Source organism: Hypanus sabinus, chromosome 5, assembly GCF_030144855.1.
Source record: "Hypanus sabinus isolate sHypSab1 chromosome 5, sHypSab1.hap1, whole genome shotgun sequence".
NCBI classification, from domain to species: domain Eukaryota; kingdom Metazoa; phylum Chordata; class Chondrichthyes; order Myliobatiformes; family Dasyatidae; genus Hypanus; species Hypanus sabinus.
In genome coordinates this window covers 148,618,981-148,626,788 of record NC_082710.1, presented here as the reverse complement: position 1 = coordinate 148,626,788, position 7,808 = coordinate 148,618,981, and the positions used below count along the sequence as shown (strand labels likewise).

Here is a 7,808-nt window from a genome sequence, read left to right as displayed (position 1 = left end):
ATCACTTCTCACTGGCAGCCAAACAGAATAGGCCTCTTTTATTCAAACTCTTTGTCTCCTGCCAATCAGTCTATTTTCTACCCAGCAGTATCTTCCATGTAATACCATTGTCTTTTATCTTGTTGAGAAGCCTCATGTGAGGCACCTTGTTAAAATTCTTCTGAAAACCCAAGTACACAACATCCACTGACTCTCCTTTGTCGATCCTGCCGGTTATTCCTGCGAAGAATTTCAATTGATTTGTCAGGCTAGAGATCTCCTCAAGAAAACCTTGTTGACTTTGGCCTACTTTATCATGCAACTCCAAATACCCCAAAACCTTGTCCTTAATAACAGACTCCAAAATCTTCTCAACCACTGAAGTCAGGCTAACTGGCTTGTAATTTCCGTTCATTTGCTTCCCTCCCTGTGGAGTGGAGTAACATTTGGAATTTTCCAGTCCTCGGGAACCATTACAGAATCTGGTGATTTTTGAATGAGTATTACTACTGCTTCTACAATCTCTTCAGCTTCCTCTGGGATGTAGTGGATCAGGTCCAGATGACATATCAAACTTCCCAAGCCAAAACGTTGACTGTGCTTTTTTCTTTAGGTGCTACCTGCACTGCTGAGTCCCTCCTGCATTTTGTGTGTGTTCCTCTACTGACCTACCTGTACCTTCAAGACAATATGTACCCATATTCTATGTTCCCAACAATGATCTTCTTTCAGCCACGTCTCAGTGATACCCCTATCATGACACCCGCCAATCTCTAACTGTGCTGCAAGTAATAAGTGTTGAGAGCATAACTTGTGGAGTCCCTGAAAATGAGTCTCTTGATGGTGGAATCAGTTCAGTGTTAGTGTGAGTGACATTATCTACTTTGGTTCAGGAGCATGATTAATGAATGGTAATAACTGTTCCTGAACCTTGTAGTGTGGGACCTCGAGCTCCTGTCCCTCCTTTCTGATAGCAGCAGCAAGATGAGATCATGGACTGGATGGTGTGGGTCCTTGATGATAGATGCTGTTTTCCTGTGACAGTGCTCCTTTGAGATGCACTCAATGGCAGGGAGGGCTTTTCCTCAGAAATTAACCCTTCATCACATCTAGTCTGTGCTGAACTATTAATCTGCCTAATCCCATTGACCTGCACCTAGACCTTAACCCTGCATAACACCTCTCATCCATTTTTCCATTCAAGTTTCTCTTAAATGTTGAAATCAACACAACATCCACCACTTGCACTTACAGCTCATTAGACACTCTCACCACTGCTGAGCAAAGTTCCCCCTCATGTACCCCTTAAGCATTTCACCTTTCACCCTTAACCCACAACCTTTACTTCTGGTCTCACACAACCTCAGTGGAGAAAGCTTGCTTGCATTTGCCCATCTATACCCCTCATAATTTGGTATAACCACTATCAAATCTCCACTCAATCTTCTATGTTCTAAGGAATGAATTCCTAACCTATTCAAAATTTCCCTATAACTCTAGTCATCAATTTCAGCAAGATCCTTGTAAATTTTCTCTGCACTCTTTCAATTGTAATTACACCTTTCCTGTAGGTATGTCACCAAATCTGGACACAATACCTCAAATAGGCCTCTCTTACACAATTGCAACATAACATCCCAACTCCTGTACTCAATATATCTACTGTATTTATGAAAGCCTATGTGCCAAATGCTTTTATGACCCTATCAACCTGTGAGCCTCTTTCAACAAATAGTGGACCTGTATTCCCAGATGCCTTTGTCCTACCACACTCATCAATGTCCTGTCGTTCACTGTGTGAGACCTGGTTGGTCCTATGGAAGTGTAATACCTCACACTTCTCTGTATTAAATTCCATTTGCAATTTTTCAGCTGACTTTTCCAGCTGGTCCAGATCCCACTGCAGGTTCCTCACTGTCCACTATATCTCCAATCTTGTGTCATCCACCAATTTTCTGATCCAGTTTACCACATCATCACCCAAACCGTTGATATAAATGACAAACAACAGCAGACCCAGTACTGATCCATGTGTTACACCACGGTCACAAGCCTCCAGTCAGAAAGGCAACCGTCTACAACCTCTCCCTGGCTTCTTCCGTGAAGTCAAGATCTAATCCAACTTACTACCTCATCTTTACTGCCAATTGACTGAACATTCTTGATCAGCCTCCCATGCAGGACCTTCTCAAAGGTCTTTCTACATCCACTGTCTTGACTTCATTGACTTTCCTGGTAATTTCTTCAAAACACTACAGGATTGGTTAGGTTCAATTTCCCATGCACAAAGCCATGTTGACTGTCTAAACAGTCACTTTCTGTCCAAATACTTATGTATCTGGTCACTAAATACTTTCCCAATACTGACATCAGGCTGACTGGTCTGTAAATTTTTTACACAACTGAAGAATATTAGCTATCCTCAAATTCACTGGCAACTCACCTGTGGCAAAGCATGTTTTAAATATCTCCAGTAGTGCCCCTGAAATTTCTGGATTAACTTCCCACAGGGTCTGAGGGAACACCTCGTCAGGCCCTGGGGATTTATCCATCTTAATTTGCCTCAAGACAGCAACCATCTCCTTCTCTATAATCTGTATAGAGTCCATGACCTCACTGCTGCATTGCGTCCTGTCGTGTATGTGGTCTGGTTACACATCAAAGTTATTAATAAAAACGCTGGAGACAAGAGCTAAGGTTCATGGTTCTTTACTGGCAGAAACTGAACTCGGCACACACGTACAGATCAATACGCTCCTAATAACGCTTGCACTATATGCGCCTAATAGCACATGCAATGACGAGTTGCTACAATATAAAGTAGTCCCTTATTATACTGTAGGCTATACAGTACACTTCTCTCCATTTATTTTAATAGTGTATTGTTACGTACCCATGACACGTGACTGGTGTTGAAGCTATACTGGACTTAAAGTAGTGGTCTTGTGCTGGTGGAGTGATGTCATTTTCCCGCCAGTAGAGGTCATGTGACAGGTTTTTTTTACAGGGTATAAAAGGAGGACCCCTCCTTGTGAGGAGGGGCAGTTCGTGGCTGGATTTGCCATTTTGACTTCATGCCACTGCGTGGTTTAATATTATGATGCAGTTTAGTTGAAAGATGGAGTTTTATTTAATGCCTAAAGTTTAAAAGGTCATTGCCAGCAGTTTCTTTATAATACTGCTAGTTGAGAATCAGTGGAGAGTGAAGATCAGAGTTCGGGAGCTAAAAGATCGAGGAAAGTCAATTTCGGCGGTAGAACAGGTTTGACCTTGTTCGATCCTCATTCGGAAGGAATTCGTTGGCTGTCCCTATGTTAGACCCTGTGAATAGCAGAAAGGGTTTGGGTACAGTTTTGTCAGGGAAAGGTCAGTGCCTTTAAGCCATTTCATTTCCATCTTTGTAAATTCTCCGTGGGTAAAGTATAGTTCGACTGGGAATCGCAGTGGCACGACGTGAAGGAGAACTTAAATCATCTAAAAAGTTTCTCCTTTAATGGACTGCAAGCATTTTGAACTTTTGCAGTACTACTTTGAAAAACTGGTTTTGCAACATCGCTTTAAGAACTGTTTAAGCTTCCGCACAGCAGCTGATTTTCGGTTTCGCTAGTGGTTTGTTTACTTTTGGGGGTTTGTTTTTCAGTGTTTAATAAATGTTTTATTTGTTATAAAAACCCCTGCCTCACTTATATATATATTGTTGCTGAATCCGTAACACTGGGACACTGCTAAACAAATATATTTACACTTAGCATACAAATGCCTACCATTTCTTAGTAGCTTAATAATATCAAATTACAACAAAGTAATGTTATATCAAATTATAACAAGCTTTTTTTTTAACTTTTGGTCTAAGACCCATTTGTAACTCAAGTCTCTGGGGGAAAGTCTTCTCTGCCTCTCTGGTAACGTCTTTCAATAAACTTTTTTGCTTTAATACAGATTTCTATATGAACGTCATGAAGAGTTGACCTCTGTGCATAGGGAGTTAAGAAAATGTTCGTCTCCAACTTGCTAAGAGTTCTAGGCAGCAGATCGCCTCCGTATAATGAGGACTCCCTTGTGCAGCTGTCCTAGATATATACGCATCTTTGTGCTATCATTTGTCTTCCTGACCCATATCTCATTTGTTCCAACTGAGCTAATTACACAGCCAATTTTCGTATTCTCCTTAGATTCCAAACAGATAGCCTAACCTTTATGATACCATCTCTTAACATAATATAACTTTCCATCTTCTATTTGTGCTTCATATCATTGTGCTAGTGATTCAGCTGGAGTGCTGGGAAGATGCTCAGGAGAAGATGGAGATGCTGGTCTTTCCAGAGATTTAAGCTTATTTAGAGTTTGCAGATCTTTCATTATCTGTTCATCTGTTAACAAGAAATTTAACTGCACAGGTGCAGGTTTTCGTCTTTCGTCTGTAAATGGAACAGAGTCATTAGGTCTCCTCCTTAGTTTCCTAGTCATTATTGGCTTTACCTCCATAGAATCTCCTGTGAGTTCGGTTGTTCGCCTTTCATTCTCAATCAACTTTTTCTTTTCTTCTAACTCAACCTTTTTATCTTCAAATTCCTCCATTGCTGGTTTCTTCCCTTTAATATAATTCCTTTCCACTTGTTCTGTCTCCAGTTGCAGAAAAAGCTCTGAATTTCATATTCTTTCCTTGTATTATTGATCTAGTTTCTTCATCCTTTTCTGATATTCCTGCAAAGTGCCTTCCTGTAACTGCTGTAGCTGTCTTTCGAGAGATGTCAATTTCTCCTGGTACATCTGCTCTTTTACTTCCAGGTAGCCTTCATCATCCTGCCTATTGGCAATATCTGTCTCTCTTGCATCCTCTGAATCTTCATCCGAGTCATGGCCACGGATACTGTGTTCATCCTCATCGTCAACACTGTCTAGCTCCTCCTCATGGGTGAGAGAAGAGCTGCGGACATCTTCCCCGCCGAGCTGCACTCCTTTGTCGACACAGCTAGTGCCTTGATGGTGCGCCAATCCAACTGGATTTTCCTGAGCCATTCACATCATTCCCTGAGCAAAAGTAGTCCTCCATTTTTCAATACATAGAGGTTCAACTGCTGTGTTTTGTCTCCTTAGGTCACTGTCAATTTAATTTTACCTTTGGGACGCACTCTCTGTCCTGTGTAAATCTTTAACTGTAGTTTAGTTCGTTTCAGAGGTATGTGAGAAAACAGCCATTTGCAGGTCTGTACAGAGATCACTTTTAAAGCTGAGCCTGTGTCCAACTCCATTTTCTATCTCACTCCTTATTACTCTTCGATCATCTGTCTCTTTCATGCTGTGAAGTTGCAGACAAGACAATTCACTTTCATCAGAGTCATTTTCATCACAACTGCTTGCTTCCATTTTGTGTACATTGTTGTGTTTTCCTTTCTGGGGTTTCTGTTTCTCTGTATTTTGTCCTTTTTCTGCTTTTTACTAGCTTTGCATATGCTGCCAATGTGGCCCTGTTTGTCACAGTTTCTGCATTCTTTGTCTTTAAACCACCTGTCATCAGGGTCATGTGACATGCTCTCACAACGGTAACATTTCTTTTCTTCATTTCTGTTCAGTGACATTTAATTTGTAGCATTTTCCAGAGATATCTGGTGTATCTACTGTTTCCACTGATATTGCGATGTTCAGCACCTTCTCTAATGAAAGGTCTTTTTTTCACACAGAAGCTTCTCCAGTGTGGTTTCACAGTCCATACCACACACTAACCTGTCCCTCAATGCATCCGATAGACCAGCTCCAAACTGACAGTGTTCTGGTCATTTGCGCAATCAGCACAATATTCAGAAATGCTTTCATTTTTGCTCTGATTCCGATTGTGAAATTTAAATCTTTCAGCAATGACCAGTGGTTTGGGGTTTAAATACTGTTGAAGAGCGTCAAATATTTACTTGAACGTTTTGTCAGCTGGCTTTTCAGGGGTTAACAAGCTCCGTAACAGCCCATATGTTTTTGCTCCCATAATACTTTGTAAGATGCTGGCTTTCCTTTCATCCTTAACACCGTTAGCCTCACAATAGAACTCCACTCTTTCACTGTAAGTTACCCAGTCTTCAATGCCACTATCAAATGCTTTAATGGCTCCAATCATTGCCATCTTTGTTATGTCCATTAAGCCTCGTTCTTCTGTTATTTTGCTTTTTGACTCACGTATTCTCTTTGCTAGCACCACAAGTGCACTCTGTTCAGATGTGTGTGTGTGTTGCTCCTTTTTAACCTCCCTTCTAGGGCAAGCAGTCCCTCAGTACCTGAGGGTCAGCGTCAGCCATGGTCTCGGCTGGACGTTGTGTGGCTACAACTATGTCTCTTGGTCTCCCAACGTTCCCAACCCCGGCTGTGCTCCAGCTTCCTTTCAGAATCGCGGCCTTGCTCTGCCTCCTTCTCCCGCTCCTTGGCTCATTCCTTCCGCTCTTCTTCCGTGTGTCATTATCAATTAAAATACAGCATTCTGATACGATGCAGGTTCATTACCCTCGTTGCCAATTTGTTGTGTGTGTGCCCTGGTTACACATCAACGCTATTAATAAAAACGCTGGAGACAGTAGCTAAGTTTCTTATTAGTGTATGCTATAAGGTACACCTCCCATCTATACACACAGTGTTCATATTCTGAGTAAAAATGCATTTATAATCTCCTCATCTCTTTTGGCTCCATGTATAGATGACCACTCTAATTTTCCTGAGACCAATTTTGTCTCCTGCAGCCCTTTTGCTCTTAATGTCCCTGCAGAAGCCCTCAGCATTCTCCTTCAGTTTGCCTGCAATGGCAATCTCATGCCTTCTTTTAGCCCTCCTGATTTCCTTCTTAGTGTCCTCTTGCATTTTTATACTCTTCAAGTACCTCATTTGTTACTGCCAGCTTCTACCTGCTATGCATCTCCTTTTTCTTAATGTCTCTCAATATGTCTCAAAACCCAAGATTGCATAAACCTGTTAACCTTGTCTTTCATTCTGACAGCAACATACAAACTTCGTACAATCAAAATTTCACATTTGAGGGTTTCCAAATAACCAAGTACACCTTTATCGGAAAACAACCTGTCAAAATCCTCACCTGTCAGATCAAAACTGACCTTTCTCCCATTTACGAACTCAATCTAAGGACAGGACATATCCTTTTGCAAAATTACTTTGAATCTTTCTTTCTTTCTTTCTTTTTCAATCTTTTTATTATTATTATTATTAATATCAACATGATAAGATCAATACATAGATAGTGGGATTACAAACTTACAAATTTAAACTGAACATGAAAGGATACACAAGCAATTGTTACAATATAGTTAAGTCTTCCCAAATCATGAATGATACAAATATCATATAAACAAAGCAAAACTAAGTGTATCATATTATATGTAAAAAAAACAGAAAAGAGAAAAAGAAAAAAAAATTAATCCTAAGATAAACTAAGCTAACAACATAAAAGCTAATAAAGGGAAAAAAAAGGAAGAAAAAGAAGAAGAAAAATAATGAAAAAGGGGCTGTTTATAGTATCTATAAAACAAAAATACAAAATCATCAGTGTTGCCACTCCGATCCGCTCAACATATGTATAATCAAAACCGGAAAAACGAATAGGTTTGGAACAGGGCCAAATTACATCATTTGAAAATATTGAATAAATGGTCTCCATGTCTTTTCAAATTTAATAGAAGGGTCAAATACAACACTACTAATTTTCTCCAAATTACTTTGAATCTAATGGCATGATGCTCACTAACAGTATCTAGGATGTGGGATATTAATTTCTAAAGCATATAATTAGGGCAATGTTATGATAATCATAGGGAAAGTCAATATGCAGGTAGATTGGG

The 7,808-nt window shown here is 40.2% G+C and overlaps 1 pseudogene; it reads right to left on the bottom strand.

The window, feature by feature from the left end:
- Positions 1 to 3,999: 3,999 nt before the first annotated feature.
- LOC132394778 (sin3 histone deacetylase corepressor complex component SDS3-like) lies at positions 4,000 to 4,998 on the bottom strand (annotated as a pseudogene).
- Between the last annotated feature and the right edge of the window lie 2,810 nt (positions 4,999 to 7,808).